The sequence below is a fragment of the Conger conger genome, chromosome 10 (genome assembly GCF_963514075.1).
Source record: "Conger conger chromosome 10, fConCon1.1, whole genome shotgun sequence".
Taxonomy (NCBI): Eukaryota; Metazoa; Chordata; class Actinopteri; order Anguilliformes; family Congridae; genus Conger; species Conger conger.
In genome coordinates, this window is record NC_083769.1 from 43,732,952 (window position 1) to 43,757,446 (window position 24,495).

The 24,495-nt window shown below is 41.1% G+C and overlaps 1 long non-coding RNA gene across 1 annotated transcript; it reads right to left on the reverse strand.

Annotated features, from left to right (window-relative positions):
• Positions 1–225: 225 nt before the first annotated feature.
• On the reverse strand, positions 226–3,668 carry LOC133138948 (uncharacterized). Its single transcript, XR_009709773.1, has 4 exons — positions 3,338–3,668; positions 695–788; positions 413–538; positions 226–299 (listed from the first exon to the last, which is right to left on the reverse strand). It is a non-coding gene; the product is annotated as an uncharacterized LOC133138948 (long non-coding RNA).
• Between the last annotated feature and the right edge of the window lie 20,827 nt (positions 3,669–24,495).

Here is a 24,495-nt window from a genome sequence, read left to right on the forward strand (position 1 = left end):
TGATCACTATAGGACTTGGAACTGTACTTTCCTCTTGGGTCTTTAACACACTTGTTCATGGTTCTGATCTGCACTTTATTGTACGTCGCTCTGGAGAAGAGTGTGTCCCCCCATAGATGGTGGATATGATGCAATCTCACCATTGCGTCTGATGAATGTCCCAGGCCTGCAGATACTGTGTCTCTGTGCTAATCTGCAGCCCTTCTTATGATCTGTCTCAGTGCAGTAGTGCTGATCCAGAGGCCCACACACTGCATCAGAGGTGGGACTGCACTCCCTGTCCGTCTTTAATCCATGACCTGAACGGAGAATAAAGACCCGTATTATCACACTACCAAAAAAGACAGTCAAGCAAGTTGCAAATGGCCATGTCATGAATAAACACATTGGCTGAATATGAATCGTTTCTCACCTGGGTCACAGACTGTACAAGTGATACAATGAAGAAGACCGTTGGGCACCGACATGAATGATCCAGCAGTGCACAGATCACAGGAGGTGCTTGTGTATTTTGTGCAGTGCCTATAAACATGCTCCCCTATGTGAAAGATTAATCACAAAACATAGCTAAAATGTACACATTTGAAATAACATTTCAATGACAACAAAATAAAGAGCACTTTCACTTCTTAATCCCTGTCAGTCTACATCTACTGCAGTAGAAGCTTTATTTTGATAAAAGATAGTGACTTACCAGGGGAGCACATCGGACAGGACTTTCCATTAATTAAATATTCTGCACTTCCACAGCAATAGGAGAGGTCACAGAACAGGAGCAATAGATATACCTGCAGCACATTAAATATTACAAATAAAACTCAAAAACAATTTAGTTATTTTTGCTTTCAATTGAACATCTACCATCTGAATGTATCTGAGGGTATGATTGCACATTTAGAAAGATGGGTGTATATCCTCCTCAGGTGGCAGGAAAAAAAAAAGTCTTTCAAATTTTTTTTTACATAATACAGCAGTCATGGATGAGAAAACATGGTGCAGCGAAAATATTTTGAAATATACACTCAGCACTTTATTTGATATTGCTGCTGTAGTCTATCCACTTAAAGAGTTTCTACACATTGCGTGTTCAGAGATGCTCTTCTGCATACCACTGTTGTAATGTGTGGTTATTTGGGTTACTGTCACCTTCCCGTCAGCTTTGACCAGTCTGGCCATTCTCTGCAGAGACTAGAGTCTCTGCTAGAGACTGTTGTGCATGAAAATCCCAGGAGATCACCCTTTCTGGCATCAACAATCATTCCACAATCAAAGTCACTTAGATCATATTTCTTCCCCATTCTGACATTTGGTCTGAAAAACAACTGAACCTCTTGACCATGTCTTCATGGTTTTATGCATTTAGTTGCTGCCACATGATTGGCTGATTTAATTGTATTAACAACCTGGTGTACGGGTCTACCTAATAAAGTGCTCACTGAGTGCATATCTGCTATCTGAAGTAATTCATTTCTCTGGATATGATAGCACATTCAGAAAGATGGGTATATCATCCTGGGACCTGGCACAAAAAAAAACAAACATGTTGCAGTGAAAATTCATTTTTTATTTATTTTTTTATCCCTACGTATTCAGAAGCTCTTTGGGGAGTTCTGGCTGATTTTTCATCACTGTTCTGAGCACAGTCAGCTTCGTCTTTTGGAGTTCAACACCAATTTAGTAGGATGTGAAGAAGTCTTTATCCCTTATCGTGTAGGTTTCAGCATAGTTGAACATATGGTTCTTGAGATTAATACCAGAGACTGTGAGATGCCACGTCAAAAACCAGGCAGCAAAAGGTTTTAGTGAAACTGAGGTTGATTTATTCTCACAAAAAACAGTGAAGGGTACGGGGTGGTGGGAAAGAACACAGGCAGCTGATCTTGGCCTCATTACTCCAACGCAGCCCATGTGTGATTGAGGGGTTGTGGCCAGGAGAAGTTCACAATCTCCAGGTGTGCCTTGTTGTGTCCTGATCAGCTCCAATCATTCAATTATTGTACTAGAAACTGGGACTGAGTTTCTCTCCCTGGACCTAAAGCCCTCCAGCATATTAGCAAGAAAATACCTTCCCTCAACCACATGTCCAAGAGGTATCCAGCAGGCCCTTGATGAGGGCCAGGTTGGCCCAGTGGCCACAAGACACATGTCCCCTGTAACTAGCCTGGATCTACATCAGGGTGACGGTTATGTTTGCCGGATTGATGGAAACTAAGCACATCAGGGTCGTCTCCGGGTCTTAACTGTGACTGGATGGTCCAGGCACTCATGGCTGAATGCACACAGCACCTTGCATTGCTCCTCCATTGTATGTTGCCACTGGAGTGCTAGCTCAGGTACCAGTCTCTAATGTCCCCATATCAGCAGCCCGAGGAGCGGAGAGGAAGGGAGCAGAGCCTGCATTTGTGTCTACACTTTACACCATCACATATTGTATATTATTTCATCTTGGAACATGAGAACATTTTGTTAATTTCTCATATAATTTCTCATGAAATCTGAAAAGAAGTAATTTAGTAAGTAATAATTAAGTCTGCGATGTAATTTGCATGAGATGTTGAGAACCCATGACCATGCCATTTAAGAAACCATTTCAATTAACATCGTTTCCCCAAGCGTTTAGACGTCTCAGGTCCGTTCTCCCACTGTCTTCTTATTACCCAGGCTGAAGCCAAACACATAATGAATTGTGTGGCTTCTGCTGAAGCCAGTAAATAGTTATCCCAGCATTAGAACTACTTGTACAAAAGACTATCTTGATAACAGTACATTTCTGTTCGGCTTCTTTTTTCTTTTTCTCTTTCATGAGCTGTAAGCCGTAATCCTCAAGGTTTGAAATAAATAACTTTGTGTAATGAATCTAGAATATATGAAAATTTAAAGAAATGACATTTAAAGAAATTAGTTCAGGTAATTCCAGTAACCCTTCAGTTCCAACCAGAGATTAACACATTTCCACCAACCTTTCTGCAACATTTTGACCATATCACTAAAACTGCTGAGGGGAAAAAAATTCCACCACCCATACAGAAACAAATTGTCATCTGAGAGCTCAAAAGAATGTTCATGTAAATTTCACAACATTTTCGAATAGCCTATAATTCTTCCAACCATGAAAACAAACAATTTCATAGCCAAACGAATAACAAAATAAGTCATGTAATCCTAAAGTGAATAATATTCACCTGAATTACGCCTATATTGCCGATCGTTCCATTTCCGTTTGGAGTGTCAAAAAGCAAGGCTGGCCTGACCCGTGTTAACAAATCTGCACCATGTTCTTCTATTCAAAACAATACCTGTAATGCCTGCGTGTCATTTTCTTGGAGGTAAGACTTACTTGATTCGGGAACATGCCGAGACCCAATCTGTCGTTGGACTCCAGAAAGTGTGGAAAGAAAGCTGTAGATTACTGTGCAAGATGTAAAGTAGGCTACTCCTACGCGGAAGCAAGTCATTTCACACTTGTGACCACAGCATGCGTAGCATGCGAGAGCAAATATGTCGTTGGACTCCAGAAAGTGTGGAAAGAAAGTCCAAATATTGCGGTGCAAGCTGTAAAGTATCTTCTCTTAGATAGGCTCAATGTTTTATTACTTTAAATTTCGGCTGTTTGTCTAAGTTACTTGCTAAAGCAATGGCTGTCCTGAAATACGTTAACGAAAGCTCAGTGAAGCTTTACAGGAAGTTAAGACCGGAGGTTCTGTACAGGAAGTCTGTAATTTGTACATCTGTAATGTTTGTTCTTTGAACCATAGAACCAAACGGCTTGGACAAAACTGGATCTTTATTAAAGCCTTCACGACACCAACATGTCCAGCCAATAGGGTCCTCTATCATATCCACACTTAAGCCTTAACACGCATTAAAATCAAAACACATCTTCCTTTCTTTTTAAAAGCAAATTACTATGCCTTTTATCAAAACACACATCATATCACCTAAAACACTGTCTTCCAACCTTCTAAAACCAGTGTATACAAAACACAAATATCGGTTTTGTATACAAAACCACACACAATCAGTTTACCACATTAAACATTTAATTAAACACTTAAAACCATCTATTTGTCCTTTTTTTTTTCTTCATTCAGTTGACCACAATCCATAAGCTTTTCAGCACTGCGTAATCAATCTCTGGGGCCTGTTGTGTGATCCAGGATAGGAAATTTATCACCTTGTTTGAGACTCAGTAAGTGTTTTGCCTTCCTGTTATATTGCATTTTGTGACTCACCTTTTGTTCCCGTTTCCTTGCCCTGATTATGTGTGCTCCTTTAGGTGTCAACTGGTTCTCGTGGATTTGAAGGTTGGTGCGTATGCGCCTGTCCCATCAGCATTTGGGCCGGGTACAACCCGTTTTCCAGTGGAGCACTCCTGTAAATCATCAAACTCCTCTGGAAATCCTGTCCATCTTGAGCTTTCTTCATGAGAGCCTTGACAATCTTCACTGCACTCTCCGCGAGCCCATTGGATCTTGGATAATTAGGGCTTGAGGTGGCATGGTGAAAACCCCAATACTCTGCAAAAGAAGCAAACTCACCACTTGAAAACTGTGCCTTATTATCTGAAAACACCTCACTCCATGTCTTGCAAAGACTGTTTTCAGGTAGGCTGTAACAGTTTTGCTGGACGTTGTCTGCAGTGTCGCCACCTCTGGGTAGTTGGAGAAATAATCTGTAACGACAATGTTGCTCTTACCATTACAGTCAAATAAATCAACTCCGACCTTCTGGCACGGGCGATCCGGTACAGGGGGAAGCAAGAGTGGCTCTACCTGCTGCTTGGACCTATAGGTGAGGCATATTTCACATGAGGCTGTAGTATGGCTCATGTCTTGGTTAATCCTTGGCCGATACATTACCTCTTGCGCTCTTAATTTGCATTTTTCCTCTCCCAAATGTCCCTCGAGCACTTTCTGCAGCATTTCCTTGCGCATGGATACCGGGATGACAAACTGGCTTCCCTTGAAAACAATATCATTAACAACTGAAAGCTCTGCTCTGTATGTCCAGTAATGGACATGGATCAGTCATGCTTTTGTTCAGGCCACCCTGTCAATATGGTCTTTTTGAGCTCTCTCATTGTGTCATCCTTTCTAATCAGCTCTGTTTGCTTAGTAGACACCGGAAGTGATGTGACAATCATGTCCACATAAGTCTTTATTTCTGTACTTTTCTGTTCATCTGGACTTTCCATTTTGTTGACTGCACCTGAGAGTGTATCAGCAGCAAACTTGGTGTATAAATCATCCTCACATCATATTTCTATAATCTCATTAACAGATGCTGAATTGTCATAGGACAGTCATTGAGGGGCCTGGACATTATGGACACTAAGGGCCTGTGGTCAGTCTCTAGCTCAAAAGCCTGTCCATATATGTACTGGTGGAAACGTTTACAGGCGTATGTACTGGCTAAAAGTTCCTTTTCAATTTGTGCATAATTGACTTCAGCACTTGTCAACGCACGAGACGCATAGGCTACAGGCTGCCAGCTGTTATCACTCATCTGCAACAGTACTGCACCTAGGCCATACTGGGAAACGTCAGCCGAAATCCGAGTGTTTTTTTCTGGATCGTTCTTCTTTGTTTTGTGGATGTTCAATATGGCTGACATCTTCCTTGGATTTGGCTTGACACCATCCTCTGAAAGCACTTTTCCATGAGCAGGCATATGCGTGCCTCCACACCTGCCACATTTAAAATCCTGACTTTTGGGACTTTTCTCCGTTTGCTTCAAAAACTGTTTTGGGCGCTCCTGCCGACTGGTCCCTGCTCAGCTCCTTGGCTTGCGCACGAGTGGTCTCTGCTGCTCTGCAGATGTGAACTGCTCTCTCCAGTGTTAACTCATGTTCACGTAACAGTCTTTCTCTGAGCCCATTATCAGGAATTCCACATACAATTCTATCTCTGACCAATGAGTTCCTCAAATCTCCAAATTTGCATGACTTGCTCAGGGTGTGTAATTCAGCAAGGTATTGGCCAAAACTCATGCCGGTTTTCTGATCGGCAGAGTAAAACTTGTATCTCTCAAAGGTTACATTCTTTTGGGGCACAAAGTATTCCTCAAACTTTGCCATCAGCACAGTCAATGTTAAAGTTTCCTCGTCAATATGAAAGCTATTGTAAATGTCCAATGCATCTTCTCCTATTATGTGCAGAAAAATGGACGCCTTTAGTTCCTGACACCATATTGTGTTTGTCCTTTGAACCATAAAAACAAACGACTTGGTCTTGGGTTAAACTGGATGCTTTAAGTTGAACTGGATGCTTGAAGTTGCTAGCTTCACGGAGCTGTTAACTAGTAGTTAGCCTAGAACAGTGCACTCAAGTGCTTTATAGTCCAAAACAGTTTCTTAGTTAAGCTTATTTAAACCTTGGCCACACAGAGGGACACGGGGACGATTGTGGTGTTAAAATATGCTAATCTAAATTTACATAAATGAGGAAGAAAATGTGCATCGCACTACTCAGATTAGAATAATTCCTCAATCGTTTTTTTGTTTTTTTAATGAAAACTTGAGGTGGGAAGGAAGTACATTAGTATATTTCAGTTCACATCTAGTTACATATTCTCTCTGTTGATACATAGTAGTATTAGGTAGTTTTGTAATTTTGCATATCAAGTAATCAGGCTGGTATTGCAAGGCGACAATACCATTACATTACATTACAGTACATTAAAGGCAGTTGGCAGACGCTCTTATCCAGAGCGACATACAACAAGAGCAAAGTGCATATCCATAACCAGGGATAAGTGTACTGAAAGACCCTAGAGGGAAGTACAATTTCAACTGCTACCTGCACAAAAAGAAGTTTCGCTTCACAAAATACGTGATACCATTTGCAGTCAGAAATATGCATGTATCAAATAAAAAATCATATTAATAACACTTAGTTCTGTTAGAGGCGGCACGGATGGTGCAGTGGGTAGCACTGCCACCTCACAGCAAGGAGGTCCTGGGTTCGAATCCCCGTCGGCCGGGGCCTCTCTGTGCGGAGTTTGCATGTTCTCCCCGTGTCTGCGTGGGTTTCCTCCGGGTACTCCGGTTTCCTCCCACAGTCCAAAGACATGCACGTTAGGCTGATTGGAGAGTCTAAATTGCCCGTAGGTATGAGTGTGTGAGTGAATGGTGTGTGTGCCCTGAGATAGACTGGCGACCTGTCCAGGGTGTATTCCTGCCTTTCGCCCAATGTATGCTGGGATAGGCTCCAGCCCCCCTGCGACCCTGATCAGGATAAGCGGGTTCAGATAATGGATGGATGGAGGGATGGATAGTTCTGTTAGGGGAAAAATGCCATTTTTAACATTTGAATAAATGAATGAATGAATGAATTAATTAATTAATTAATGAATTAATTAATTAATGAATTAAAGCTTTATTTCGAACATGTGAAAATACAAGGATTAAGATAACAAGACAAAATCAAAAAGAAAGTAGTATTAACAACAATAAAATAAAATAAACCAAGAAAAACAATATTAACCTAACATGTCCGAAAAGGAGTAGGAAGAAGCATAAGCTTATTTAATCCTACCCCTTCTCCACTATTCAGAAATTAATAATCGATGGATCAACATTGACTTCAATTTTAATATATTTTAAATTAAATCAAACTGCCGTCCCTTTGTGCCACAGCCGACAGGTCTTGCGCACACATAGCAGGCCTTGCTTGTACAGGGACTGAGTGCAGCGAGTAGATTGTGCTAACAATTTTCACACCGAATGAGGGATGCATATTTACATGTTTACATACATACATATCTATTAACAATAGAAAATAAATAATGTAATAAACAAATAAATAAATATTCCGTAAGAACACCTGGTGACTGTCAAAGCCCTTCTTCCTCCTTGTACCTTGTGAAAACCATGTTTTTATACCGCTTTTTGAACTGGGTCATGCTTTCTGGTATTTATATATTTTAAGTCGTATCAGACAGATGGGGAAACTTACTTGAAATGAAAATTCCTATGACAGCTGATAGTCCTGCTACAAGCACCAGAGGCACAAGCACCACAGACACAAGCACAGCAACAAGATAATTTCTTGTTGCACATACACTGTCTGATGTGTCTGTTCCAGCTGTAATTTCCTGAAGTCCCAAGGATTGGCAACTGTCAGAAAAGTAAATACATTAAAAGAAAATCTCAAATAATCATCAGGGTTATATTTAGTATCGAACCCAATTTATGTAATTTGGGAATAAATGCAGGAAACTTACTCTGTGTGTGGTTTGCAGAATGGCGAAGAAGATTGATTTGAAAACGTTTTGTCATGACATTCTTGGCATTCAGTATTGGTCAATATTGTTCCTGTGCAAGTAAATATTGGAAGGCATGTTAAAATCTTCTAAAGAAGTTTTCAGAAAAGTAGAGTGCAGTTAAGTGAGCTAATTTTGCAAAACAGAAAAGGCTATTAACAAAAGAAGAACATTTCCCACACAACAAACATTTAAACTGAGCATTAACATGCACAAAGCCCAACCTGCATGAACAGGAGCAGATCGTGCAGCGAGTGGCCTCTGCTAACCGCTCAGAAATGAGAGGAACTACACCATACCCCGACAGAAGATGGGGTAAACAATGTACCAATCTACACTGCACAGGGTGCAGGACAATCTGTTTCAACCGTTTAATCTGTTCATATATACTTGGCCTATGAGCTAGCTGTCTGGCAGGGTGACACATGCCTAAAATATTCACGCAAAAGACATGCATGGAGCTGAACTGATTTCCATAGGCATATAGAAGGAATCATAGGAAACATAAAAAAGGTTTTCATGTATTTACTGTTATAATTACTTTATAGCAATAAATAAAATAAGCAGTATTCAGCCATGTGTACGCTGTATGTTATAATTGTACTGATACCTAATTATTTTAGTATTGAGGGTATTCTAGCTGCCAACCATGGTATGCTAGTTGGAAAGTTGATGTACTCTTCAAGGGCTCAAGTTTCATCTAAGTGATCACTCTAGGACTTGGAACTGTACTTCCCTCTTGGGTCGTTAACACACTTGTTCATGGCTGTGATCTGCACTTTATTGTCCGTCGCTCTGGAGAAGAGTGTCTGCTAAATGACTAATGTTATGTACTGATTGGATTATCGTTTGTTTTCATGAGTTTATTTCAGGGAGCTCATGTTTTGACTGTGGGATGCAGTTTCACCATAGATGGCGGATATGATGCAATCCCACCATTGCGTCTGATGAATGTCCCAGGCCTGCAGATACTGTGTCTCTGTGCTAATGTGCAGTCCTTCTTATCTGCCTCAGTGCAGTAGTGCTGATCCAGAGGTCCACACACTGCATCAGAGGTGGGACTGCACTCCCTCTCTGCCTTTAAACCACGGCCTGAACAGAGAATAAAGACCCATATTACCACACTACCAAAAAAAGACAGTCAAGCAAGTTGCAAATGGCCATGTCATGAATAAACACATTGGCTGAACATTAATCTTTTCTCACCTGGGTCACAGACTGTACAAGTGATACAATGAAGAAGACCGTTGGGCAGCGCCATGAATGATCCAGCAGTGCACGGTTTACAGGAGGTGGTTCTGTGTTCTGTGCAGTGCTCAAAAACATGCTCCCCTATGTGAAAGATTAATCACAAAACATAGCTAAAATGTACCAATTTGAAATGACATTTTAATGACAACAAAATAAAGAGCGCTTTCACTTCTTAATGCCTGTAAGCCAACACCTACTGCAGTAGAAGCTTTATTTTGATGAAAGATAGTGACTTACCAAGTGGGCACATCGGACAGCACTCTCCATTAATGAAATATTCTGCACTTCTACAGCAATAGGAGAGGTCACAGAACAGGAGCAACAGATATACCTGCAGCACATTAAATATTACAAATAAGACTCAAAAACAATTTAGTTATTTTTGCTTTCAATTGAACATCTACCATCTGAATGTATCTGAGGGTATGATTGCACATTTAGAAAGACGGGTGTATATCCTCCTTCTCAGCTGGCAGGAAAGAAAATATTATATATATATATAGTTGCCATGGATACCAGCTTGTTTGGCAGCAAATATGATGCGCTCCTGAAATAATTACGCTTTTATGGTGTTTTCACATTGAAATATCCTGACTATAACGAACGAACTACCTTTATAAATTATAATAACATCAAATGTCCATCAATATGACAACAACGAAGCAGAACCGAGATGATACAACTGTAGCAGAGTACACATCGCTACATATTGACGGCTGCGAAATCCAATTCCCAAAGGAAGTCACGTCACTGAAAGCCAGAAAGGCTTTCAAAATAAAAGCCCTTAAAGAACTTCCAGAGACAATAGTTGTAGACTTCGCCAATAAGGACAACTGCAGAGTAAAATGCAACTTGATATTTTTCACGCACCAACCCGCTGCCTGGCACGCAACATTATGTGAAACATTTACTCACATAAAAAAAATGGGATTAGTAAAGGCAGACAAATTACTGCTTATGAAGACGCAGCCTTTACAAATCCCAACATAACTATTAACTTATATCATAACGGGACAGTTATGATTCAAGGATCGGAAAACAGTCTGGACAACTTTCAGAACAGTTTTCAGACAATGAAAGTGGCAGCATCAAGGAAGCAAACCACCCCTCCTCAGCCAGAGCCCCAGAACCTCCCACCCATCGCCTCCAGTCACCCGCTGACTCCATCCCCTGAACGTACCCCCAAACTCTCTAACAGCCTCAGGGGGCTGAAAGAGGGGCCCTCCGTCCTGGAGCGAGATTTCGTGGACTTCAGGGAGAGAACACTGATCAGCCTTCACCAGCGAACCAATGACAACAAGGAGCCAGCGGACGAGATATGTTCCCTGGTACGACAACAAAGGGATGAAATTAGGGAACTCCAACAGGCCATGAGGGAACTCGAGGAGGACAACCAATCCCTGAGGACAGCACTGTGGAGAGTATCAGAGGATCTCGCCATGCTCACCCAGTCCAGCCCAACACTGATGATGCTGCACAGAGAGACCCAGCGGAGAAATGAAGACCCCTGCAGCGTTCACCCTCCTACTCCCCCCACCCCTCCCATACCCCTTCACCCCCTCACCCCACCTAACCTTTCCACACCTCCTGCCCCTCCACCCCCTGTCCCTCCTCATCCTCCTACCCTTCCAAAACCCTTACCAACACATGCACACACCACTGACTCACACACACACACTGATTCCCACCGCACTGACAAACCTGGACCCAGCACACACCCATCACCCACCACAGAGAGAAAAAACACAGAAATTATATTTCTGTGTGACTCTAATGGAAAGCACATTAGCCTGAAACGTCTCTTCCCAGGCAGACCATCAACACAGATCTGGAGCCCCACCTCATCCAAGGCCATGGAGCAGCTGTCCAGTCAGAACTTCCAGGGTGTTAAACACATCCTGATCCACACTGGAACCAATGACCTGACTGGACACAACAAAGACGTACCCCGCATGCTGAAAGAGGTGGCTATGAAAGCCACCACAGAGTTCCCCACAGCAAGGGTAACTATATCTGCTCTGCTGCCCAGAAGAGACATGCCCCAGCATGTTATTAACAACATCAACGCTGATATAGTTAGAAAATGTGCACAGTTACCAAACGTACATGTGGCACTTCATGGGCAGATATTATACCAACACCTCTACGACCGCCTGCACCTCAACCAGAGGGGTGTGAGACTGTTCGCAAAGAACATTAAGGACACAGCCTTAGACCGGGACACATCCACCCCTCGCATCAGGACCACAAACAGTCAGGCTAACCTCACCAGGAGCCCCCAACACACTAAAAACACCTGTAAATGGTGGCCCAAGCCTTTCCAGAGGCCACAGACCCACCACACCACAGTATGCTCCACCCCTCCAGGCTCCTCAGTATGCTCCACCCCTCCAGGCTCCTCAGAGACATGACAACTGGTGGCAGCAGCAGCAGATACCTCAGCCACCACCCCAGAGAGATAGCTATGCCACGGTAGCTGCAAGGGCAGTGACGCCTCCACCTGCTTATGTAAACCCAAATCAGATAAGAAACCTGATTACCTTACTCTGTACTCAATTATTGAGTTAAAGGACCATTTAATTGATGTATGGTTGGTGTATGATATTTTGGATTGTAGACCAGATGTTTCTTAGTGAAACACTTTTCCTGTAAAAATAAGAAAATGGCATCATTCTCAATTAGTAGCTGGAACATTCAGGGCTTGTACTCTTCAACTTTTAGTTTAAAATCAACAAACCCTGAATTTGTAAATAGTGTAAAAAATACAGATATAATTATTTTGAATGAAACATGGAATCAAAAAAATATACACTCTAGTTGTCCAAACAATTATATTGAACTTAGCATACCCTCTGTAAAACATGCCCATGTTAAGAATGGCAGAGACTCAGGTGGTATCTTGGTATGGTATAAAGGGGAACACAAAGACTGCATCTCACCAATCAAAAAAGGGAAAAACCACATGTGGATTAAAATTGACACAAGTATATTAGAAAACAACAGGGATGTTTATCTATGTGCAGTTTATATCCCACCTTCTAATTCCCCCTACTATGTGGAGGAGGACTTTAAGGAACTCCAAAAAGAAATAAGCCATTTCCAGACTGTAGGTTCTATCCTAATATGTGGTGATCTAAATGCCAGAACTGGTAGAGAGCCAGATTTCATTGACATGGAGGGAAGCAGACATATATTTGGACAAAACCCTTTGTACCAGACCTACATAACCACACAGAGACAAAGTTATGACAGTGTGGTAAACAAAAGCGGCAAGCAGGTACTCCAGATGTGCAAAGGCCTGGGTCTATACATTGTTAACGGCAGGATCAGAGGGGACTCTCTGGGTAGATTCACTTACTGCTCTGTGCTAGGTAGTAGCGTGGTGGACAATTCCATTACTGACATAGAACCTGGATATATCAATGCATTTGTAGTCTTGCCACAACTTCCTATATCAGACCACAGCCAAACAATTTTGTATTTGAAAAAGTCAGTGACACACACACTGAAAAACCAAACATACAACCCAACCTTTTTCCTCTCCCGAGGACATACAGATGGTCAGAACACAGCAATAATGATTATACTGCAGCATTATGCTGTGATGAAATTCATTACATGGTGGATACATTTTTGACCACACAATATCAGCCTAATAGAAAAGACATGAATTTGGCCACACATGATTTGAACAACATATTTATACAATTGGCAAAAAAATCTAAACTAAAAATATCAAGAAGTAGAAAAACAAGCACAAAGCAAAAAGAGAAATGGTTTGACAGAGAATGTGCTTCATCAAAAAAGAACTTAAGAAAGCTGTCAAACAAAAAACATAGAAACCCCAAATCCAAATATTCTGAAAATGAATGCTCTGTGAAAATTGGAAACAGCAAAACAGAGTATTTCAATCAAGGGAGAGGAGTTCATCAGGGCTGCAGCCTCTCTCCCACCCTATTCAATATTTACATCAACAAACTGGCCACTACACTCGAACAATCTCCAAGTCCTGGACTAGAATTACAAGGAAAAGAAATCAAGTTCCTCATGTATGCAGATGATCTAGTCTTGGTATCTCCTACAGAACAAGGGTTACAACAGAACCTATCACTGCTCGAGAACTACTGTCAAAATTGGGCAATGGCCATTAACCTGGAAAAAACCAAGATTATGGTGTTCCAAAAAAAGGCCAGATCACAGGGATCCCGATACCGGTTTACTCTGGGGGAGACCACATTGCAGCACACTATGGAGTACAATTATCTAGGCATAATAATCAGTGCTTCTGGCAGATTTGACAGAGCTATAAATGCATTGGCAGATAAAGCATGCAGGGCCTACTATAGCATCAGAAGATCACTGAACAAATTCCATCCACCAATTAAAATTTGGCTTAAAATTTTCAGCTGTGTAATTGAATTCTTCTCTATGGGAGTGAGGTGTGGGGCCCATTACTTAACCAGAAACCTGCATCTTGGGACAAAACTCCCATAGAAAAACTTCATCTTGAATTCTGTAAAGACATCCTTAAGGTCCATAGAAATAACCCAAACCATGCATGCAGAGCAGAGCTGGGTAAATTCCCTCTGTCCCTCCCCATGATCAAAAGGGCTATTAACTTCCAGGCTCATCTAGCCCAGGCTGATCCTGAATCATACCAGCACAGAGCTTTCATGAGTAACTGCCTCCGCCCCGAGACAGACCCCCTGAAACATATAAAAGAAACATACCATCTTCAAAACAACACCCTCCATACTCTTTCAAAAACACAACTAAAAATAATAGATAACAAAAACAAAAATGAATACATTGAAAATTGGCTGACTGAAATAAACAACTCCAACAAATTAGAATGTTATCAGTCATTGAATAGAAAATACACCTTAGCACAGTACCTCAACCTGTTAAGCCCTGGCCATATTTTCAGAAAAAACGCCTAAAAAGACATACCCAAAGTAAATGAAGAATTGCTCCACAATAGTAAGGTTCATATGCATGTTCTTGGTGTCTATGGACATCTAGGGACCTCAGAGATGTATTCCCAATGTGTGAAAAGATTGTGACTGTTACTATGCCTGAGTAAATTGGAATAAACCAAAGGAGAAATGTGAAATTTCTATCCTCGCCTGTTTTTCCCCCCTATCTGACAGAGGATAACACCATGCCAACAATGATTCCATGTAGACAGATGCCATTGTTCACCTTCAGCAAGTCCTTGACTACAAATGTACCACATTTAGATAGAATTTGAGCAAAGGGCAAAGCCTCCACAAAGGTTTTAGTAAGGATACTACCAGGCGGACACTCAATTTGGCACAATTTGGCACAATTTGGCACCAAAGTGTGCCAACTGGGTTATTTTCCACTTCCAATGGAAACTGGCTGGAAAATACAACTTATGTCCATTACAAGAGTCTATTGCCATCTACTGGAGCTTTTGGATATTACATTTACCTTGCACAGCCTTGTGCACAGTATAATATCAATAAAAAAAACAACAAAATGTATCATTTTGTCTCCAAATGGAGTAGTTTTATTATACCAACTAAATATGATATACAATAATATAATATCCAAATATAAAGTAAAAACGAATGCCAATGTGCAATATAAAATGTCCACTCCAATAAAAGAATAACCAAATATAAAGTGATCAATGTCAATGTGCAATTAGAAAACAAAAATATCACAATTAGTGTAAACAATGTACTCTTGAAAACAACTATTGCACATTCAAATAACGTAAACAGGAACAGTCTTTGCGTTTGCCCACTGCACTCCGTGGCTGTTTCAGGCTCCACTGTAATAACATCCCCTCCCCCTAGGCCTGGGCTTTCTGGGACAGCGTAGTGCGAACAGGTCCTCCTCTTCTGAGGCGATTTCATTCGTAGTTGCCGAGTCTGACCCACTCATAATCTCCGCTAAAATCTCGGCCATGTCCTTATCGGTGTTATACACTTTCACAGCGTCACAGCATCGAAACACAGCGTCAAATAAAACTCTCTAAATCACCAAAAACTTTCGAAACGGCCGTGCGCACCGACTTCTTCCTTTAGCTTGTTTTTTGTTTAGGTTAAAAATCATTTCTAAATGCACTAAAATACACTTTTGATCGTGTTTTGTGACGAACATTTGAACATTAGGGTCTAAACTTTGAGCAACAGTTGAAAATAAACACCATTGCCCTGTTTTATTATGTTTTCTAGTGGATGGATCAAGCCGGTATTTTTTTCGGCCCGCCGCCAATCGGGCTTAACAGGTTTTAATATAAAAAACCCCAAACAGAGACGCACCTTAACAATGTACAGACTCAGTGACCATAGCCTGGAAATAGAGACGGGACACCATAGGAAGGAATGGAAGCCCAGAGAGGAGAGAACATGTAAACACTGTGGATCCGGAGAAATAGAAACTGAATCTCATTTCTCCTCTCCTGCCCCATATATGCAACTCTAAGGGAGGCTTTCCTAGGGAAAGTTAAAACCAGCATCACATCATATGACAGCAAAACATATGATGAACGATTAAGCATATGTCTGGGAGAAGCACCAGAACTTATAGAGTTGTCTGCACAATATGTGAGCGCTTGCCACGAGCTAAGAGAAAAGAAAATTAACACTGTAACACTGTAACATAGTCCCATAATCCGTTCACCTATGTATTATATAATTAACATAATAACCTCTCACCATCACTTACTAAATATACGTTGTTGTTGTTGTTTTTATTTTTATTTAGCTGTTGTTGTTGTTGATGGTTGATGTTGCCGTTTGACCACTTTTTCTTTCTTTATTTATTTATTTATTTATTTATTTATTTTCATTATTTATTTATTTATTGTAACAATTATTGTATATTGTACTGCTTTGGCAACAACGGTTTATTACCATTCATGCCAATAAAGCCATTTGAATTTGAATTTGAGAGAGAGAGAGAGAGAGGGGGGGGGGGGGGGGGGGGGATGGGCGGTTGAGTGAGCCGAGTGTGCTGGTTGCCAAGCAACCAGGGGCTCGTGCATGTTCTGTGTGTGTGAGAGTCTCTGTCTGTTAGAGATCTAGGAACTAACTTTTTTTCTGACATGCTCGGGTTTAAACGCTTCTCTTTCCAAAACTATACGTCATATCTCTTAGATATTTGTGAGTGACAGGGTGAAAATATGAACAATTTGATATATAATATGTCAAGGTACTGTGAAAATTGAAGGAGTAGCGGCAGTTTGTGTGTACAACTTTGTGTAAATGTTTAACTGCTTACGGCCTGAATGCTAGTGGTGAAGCTAACTGGCGCTGGTGCCGAACAAATCCATGTATCTTCAAAAGTATAAGTCAGATCTAATTTATTTTTGTATTTTGAGCGACCCAAGACTTCAATGGCGATTCCGATCTATGAGATGTGTCTGTAGGATTTAAAATGCAGGAGCGGTGACAGTTTATAAATCACCATATTGTGCCTACTTTACGCGGCAGTAACATTGAATGAGAATGAGTTTCTCTACATTTTGATGTCCAAATTGTTGTTGTAGAGTAGAAGCTGTGGGAGTAAGATGAGAATGTCTTGAATATTTTTGATAAAATTTAGAAGGGCTGAATGCTAGAGGGGCGGCACGGATGGTGCAGTGGGTAGCACTGCCGCCTCACAGCAAGGAGGTCCTGGGTTCGAATCCCCGTCGGCCGGGGCCTCTCTGTGCGGAGTTTGCATGTTCTCCCCGTGTCTGCGTGGGTTTCCTCCGGGTACTCCGGTTTCCTCCCACAGTCCAAAGACATGCACGTTAGGCTGATTGGAGAGTCTAAATTGTCCGTAGGTATGAGTGTGTGAGTGAATGGTGTGTGTGTGCCCTGTGATAGGCTGGCGACCTGTCCAGGGTGTATTCCTGCCTTTCGCCCAATGTATGCTGGGATAGGCTCCAGCCCCCCTGCGACCCTGATCAGGATAAGCGGGTTCAGATAATGGATGGATGGATGGATGATCTGTGAGTGAATGAGAAGCATGAATTGTACAGCGCCTTGGATAAAGGCGCTATATAAATGCCAACCATTTACCATTTATAAATATATATTTATATATATATACAGTGGATAGAAAATGAATACACCCCCTGAACGTTTTTTCAGATTTACTTGACATATAGCCTGTAATTAAAGTGCAATTAATCTATGTATTTTTTTTCTACAAATCTACATACAGCACTTAACCTTTTCAAAGTGAAAAACCAATAAAAAAATTTTTTTAACATTAATTAAAAATGAACAATTGCAATAAATTGGTTTGATAAGTATCCACCCCCTTTACTGAATCATCCCATAAACTATCTCAGGAATATAAGACGATTTCTAAGGCTTTGAAGATACCTTGGAGCACTGTTAACCATAATTAAGAAATGGAAAGTGCATGGCACCACTCACAGTCTGCCAAAATCAGGGTGTCCATCTAAACTGGATGACCGGGAGAGAAGACAACTGGTCAGAGAGGCTACCAAGAATCCAATGGCAACATTGAAAGAGCTCCAGGATTTTATGGCCAACAGAGGGAAACTTGCACATCATACAACTATATCAAAGATATTGCACACATCTGGCCTGTATGGAAGGGTGGCAAGAAAAAAGCAATTTTTCAAAAAGGTCCACCAGGAGGCCCGCTTGAAATTTGCAAAAGAACCCCTTGGGGAACCTGCAACAAACTGGCAGAACGTTTTGTGGTCTGATGAAACCAAAATAGAACTTTTTGGCATGAATGCCAAACGCTATGTTTGGCGAAAACCCAACACCGCTCATCACCAAAAAAACACCATCCCGACTGTGAAGCATGGTGGTGGCAGCATAATGTTATGGGGATGTTTCTCATCTAAAGGGACTGGGGAACTTGTCAACATTGAAGGGAGAATGGATGGGGCCAAATACAGGGATATTCTGGAGAAGAACCTGAAGAAGTCTACAAGGAGACTGAGAATGGGTCCAAAATTCATATTCCAGCACGACAATGACCCAAAGCACAAGGCCAAAGCTACCACTGAGTGGCTTGTAAAGAACAAGGTGGATGTGCTGGAATGGCAAAGCCAAAGCCCTGACCTAAATCCAATTGAAAACTTGTGGAATGACTTGAAGGTTGTTGTCCATCAGCGCAAACCAACAAGCCTCTCCCAGCTTGAACAGTTCTGCAAAGAGGAGTGGGGGAAGATCTCCAAGTCCAGGTGCGCCAACCTTGTGCAGCGCTACCCAAAAAGACTGGTAGCTGTAATTGCTGCCAAAGGCGCTTCCACCAAGTATTGACTCAGGAGGGTGCATACTTAAAAAATTTGGAAATTTCAGTTTTGTCCATTAAATGCACTCTTTAAAAAAATTTTTTTTAAATAATTTCACTGCATAAAAATATTGAAGGGGGTGTATTCATTTTCTATCCACTGTACATATACATATACATGGAGCACGCCGACACCCAATCTGTCGTTGGACTTTAAGTGTGTAAAGAAAGTCCAAATATTGCAGTGCAAGCTGTAAAGTATATTCTCTTAGATAGGCTCAATGTTTTACTACTTTAAATTTTGGCTGTTTGTCTAAGTTACTTGCTAAAGCAATGGCTGTCCTGAAATACGTTAACGAGAGCTCTGTGAAGCTTTACAGGAAGTTAAGACCGGAGGTTCTGTACAAGAAGTCTAATTTGTACAAACTGTTTTGAATAATTCCTCAATCGTTTTTTTGTTTTTCTTTATGAAACATTGAGGTGGGAAGGAAGTAATAACAGTGTATGCTCCAGGAGGAGGAAGTCAGCAAGCTGACCAGCGCATGAGACCAAATGTTACTTATGACTGGCTTACACCAATGAGTTCCTCAAATCTCAAATTTGACAATGACAATGCATCTCCCATAATGTGCAGAAAAATGGACGCCTTTAGTTTTTCATATCCGGCTTCATAGTCCAATACAGTTTCTTAGCGAAGCTTATTCAAACCATGGCCACACAGAGGGACATGGGGACAATTGTGGTGTTAAAATGTGCATCGCACTACTCAGTTTTGAATAATTCCTCAATTGTTTTTTTGTTTTTCTTTATGAAAAATTGAGGTGGGAAGGAAGTACATTAGTATATTTCAGTTGACATCTAGTTATATATTCTCTCTGTTGATACACAGTAGTATTAGGTAGTTTTGTAATTTTGCATATCAAGCAATCAGGCTGGTATTGCAAGGTGACAATACCATTACATTACATTACATTAAAGGCAGTCGGCAGACGCTCTTATCCAGAGCGACATACAACAAGAGCAAAGTGCATATCCATAACCAGGGATAAGTGCACTGAAAGACCCTAGAGGGAAGTACAATTTCAACTGCTACCTGCACAAAAAGAAGTTTCGCTTCACAAAATACGTGATACCATTTGCAGACAGAAATATGCATGTATCAAATAAAAAATCATATTAATTACACTTATACACACTTTTCCAGAAGGGGGGGTTTTACCAAAACAAAAAGACGAACATTTATCAGTATTTTGTCTTCTGAATACTCCTTGTTGACCTTGCTGTAAGACCAGAATGTGCTAGGCTGAGAAGCAGAGACATTAAGGTGAAAGGCTGTCTGTCTGCTGGGAGAGAGACAGAGAAAGTGAAAAAATGACCGGAACATCATCAAATATGCAAGAAATAAAAGATTGTTGCGCGAATGTGAGCGCAAATACTACTTTTTTGGAGTTTCAAACTACATCAGATGGTCCTGATGAGGCAGAGAGAAAATGACTTCAAGTAGCCTCGTTGTTTCAGTAATATCAATGTCTGTATGTAGTCAACAACTCATTGTCAAAGCAAATAAAGTACAATTTAATAATATTTCAACAATATATATTGTCACTTTTCATTTCAAGTAAAATAAGGGCTGCATTTAAAAATAAAGTACACAACAGAGCTTTTGAAAAATGTGCATCTTAAAATAAAGTGCTTAATTTTAGAAAATAAAAAGTATAGCAGCGTTTCCCATTTTATTTTATTTTATTTTTTTGTTAACTTCATTTCACATCTTAACAGTTTAAACCAATTTTATAATAAACAATCTCAACACATCAGTACATGTTTTTTTTATGTTGACCAAAAATCCAAGCAACTTTAAGGGAACATTCGTCAGCACGTTGTTGGTCAGTGAATGAATGGTGGATTCTGGTGGATCGATCATATTGGGCTAAGATCGTTTATTTTCTGTGGCCTCAATTCGGATTTGAGATGGTATGTTTGTTCAAAAGATTTGTGCCTTGTCTCGTAGTGGCACTTCGTATTACCGCTTTTAATAATCGCCACTGTCTCGGAACATATGAGACATACTGGGTTTGAACAGCCCGTGGGAAGAATGAGCATGTAAGAGTCAGTCCATTCTTGATTAAAAGCTCTGTTTTCGCTCTCTACTTTTCTCTTTTTAGAGTACGCCATGTGAAATTCCTCTCTCCTCTCCTCGTCGCTCTGTATAAGAGCGTCTGCCAAATGCCATTAATGTAATGTAATGAAAACAAACGATTTCATAGCCGAACGAATAACAAAATGCACCTTCCTGAGCATAAGACAGTCATGTAATCCTACAGTAAACAACATTCACCTGAATTACGAATATGAACATTTGCATACACAATGGATAATTTTATTTAATTATGAAGGAGCTTCAAAGCCTATTTGGACTGCTGGAGGTTGTGCTGTTAATCAAAGGGTAAAGCTCTTTATCTTTGGTTTGCCTAATGAAACATTCTGTTTCATGATGTAGCCTATAAACTCTATATTTTGGGGGAAATATATTGTAGCGATCAATTTGATAACATCAGACGTGGTTTGTTTTGGGTGTATCTCTAACCAATGTAAAACCCCACAGCTAACCCAATGACGGAATTTAGCGGGGGCCGAAGGGGGTTTTGCGTGCTTGTCCTTCTGGCGTTGCTGGGAGAACATTAGTAGGGTTAATTATTATCCTCCTTACAAGAACAGAGCACAATTATGTTTAAGAATATACTGGGTCCGTTGCCATGGGTCGGATATGGATTGACCTGCCCCATATCCCGCTTATAGCTGGCCAGAAACGGATCAGTACAATTCTTAATATTCTCCGTTCTCAAACGGGGCCGTGTTGTACGCTTAGTGGCTACTATAGTTTTACTCGTTTATCTGACTCCATTTAAAATATAATTTAGAAATTTGGGTTTGCAATTTACGCGGACCTCGGGAGTGATTACATTCAACTTGTACCTGCGCCACCATTACTCAATATATGCTCCCGGGATTAGCATTACTGCTGAAATCTCAGTTCGGTGGAGAACTCAGAGGCTGAGGGTCCAGTCAACACAATACATGCAAACCTGCCATGATAGTTGCGAGCCCAGGTCGGCGTAGCATTAACTGGGCTCCTTAGAGCTAATTTGGCAGGAACCAGCGCCGTAACGCCCATGGGTTCCCTTCGCACCAGATTACAAGAGCCGTGCGTTCCCCCGACCCTTAAGGGACAGAAATTGCTGGCCGCACAGCTTAGAACTACCACAGGTGTACCGCCCCGCCGATCGGTCGGTCTTTGGTGGCCATTTCCCCCTGAGTATTCAGTTGTCATTTAGGCTGAAAAGGTACAAGATGAATTAGAGTCATGGAGATCACGCAAGTTACAAACAAAATAGTTTATTCGCAGACAGGTAGGTTATTAGCTTCAGAATATCATAATCAATGATAAAATACACAAATTAAGAATAGAGAGAGTAAATAATCATACCTAGCCTGCTTGGACTACACACAAACACAGAGTATAGAATATGCCGTGTGGAAAGTCGAATACGATCTTCCGCTGCTACACATACATACATACATACATACATACATACATACATAAGACATGTTGTGTGGAAGTCGAATGCGATCTTCCTGATACTTACATACACGTACAATATGCTGTGTGGGAAGTCGAATACGATCTTCCCAGATTGGTCTGTCTCCCTTGCTTTTATGCCAAATCATACGTTTGAAACCAGGCGGCAGTGCCATAAATCAACCTGGAGGGGTGGTCAAATCTGGAATTTAGACCCCCACCGTTGGGGGTTGTTGAGTAGGGAAAATGAGATGATTACCAGGAGAGGACGTGTAGGTTTTCCCTTGGGATACTGAAACTATAGTTTATTAAATTCCATTTGGTATGAAATGTATCTCATCCGATTCCTTGATTTTATCAGATCACATCCATACCAAACAGATTACCCTTATGTTTTATTATGTTGCAGTTATCATGAAACTTCCCTCCTGATTATCCATTTTACATGCAATTCCTGTTACCATTACATAAGACTTAATGCAATAATACAAGGATCACATGGGCAATGTTTTCAAGGTGTTACCGGGTCTATTGACTATCTTAATAGCAGTTTTGAATATTTAATCTAGGAGAGCAGTCACCGGTGTAATGACAGCAGTGCCCAAATGAGGGCACTGTGGCATTGTCCGGAGTCTTCCCCCTTGGAAGTGACCAGGTATGGGGTCACAGGGAGGTCACCAATGTTCGGGAGGATTCTTTTCCCATGACCCAACTGGCCTTGGACCACTCATATATCTTTACTCCCCAACAGGTAGTCTAAACAACATTGAAACCCCAGCTCTCAGGCCCCTCACAAATGGCAGCACTTCCTGACCTTAACCACTATGCTACAGGCCACCCCATCATATCTATGAATGCTGTAGTTGGGAGTTTTCATGATAACGGCATTATGCTGTAAATATGTCTTTGTGCCTCTCATGGTAATATACCTTTGGGATAAACCTGATTTGGGTGAATGAAAGGAAAGGAGACATCCCAGACTGTTTGGTTTCTTCTCCTTATCTCTGAAATCCAGGCCTTAGTTCTTGACCCTAAAAGTGAGTTACCCATCTATAATTTACAGCCAGGCCCACCAGGCAGGGGGCTAAAACACATGGCTACTACAGAGACAGCTTTTGCCCAGTTTCCCCTCGGCTCCTGAATGGTTATGATATCAACAATAGACTGTTACAAAAACTGGACCATTACACCAGTCGCACTGAACCAATCAGAATAACACCAAACATCACTATATTCTGACCTGGGATTATCATGAAACATCTTTATACCATCTCCAATGTTCCTGTTCTGGAATGTGAGAAAAGGGGGGCCCCAGGGCCCAAGAAGGTGCCTCTAAGAATCCTTCTCTAGCTCTCCCCCACAGGCATGTGTGCCAACGGTGGGGGCTAACAATGTATGCTCCAGGAGGAGGAAGTCAGCAAGCTGACCAGCGCATGAGACCAAATGTTACTTATGACTGGCTTACACCAATGAGTTCCTCAAATCTCCAAATTTGACAATGACAATGACAATGCATCTCCCATAATGTGCAGAAAAATGGACGCCTTTAGTTTTTCATATCCGGGTTCATAGTCCAATACAGTTTCTTAGCGAAGCTTATTCAAACCATGGCCACACAGAGGGACATGGGGACAATTGTGGTGTTAAAATGTGCATCGCACTACTCAGTTTTGAATAATTCCTCAATTGTTTTTTTGTTTTTCTTTATGAAAAATTGAGGTGGGAAGGAAGTACAGTTCACATCTAGTTATATATTCTCTCTGTTGATACATAGTAGTATTAGGTAGTTTTGTCATTTTGCATATCAAGCAATCAGGCTGGTATTGCAAGGCGACAATACCATTACATTACATTACATTAAAGGCAGTTGGCAGACGCTCTTATCCAGAGCGACATACAACAAGAGCAAAGTGCATATCCATAACCAGGGATAAGTGTACTGAAAGACCCTAGAGGGAAGTACAATTTAAACTGCTACCTGCACAAAAAGAAGTTTCGCTTCACAAAATATGTGATACCATTTGCAGACAGAAATATGCATGTATCAAATAAAAAATCATGTTAATTACACTTAGTTCTGTTAGGGGAAAAATGCCATTTTTAACATTTCACAGATGAGCATCGTCTGATGAAACAGATCCCAGTAAAAACAACGATAGCTGTAC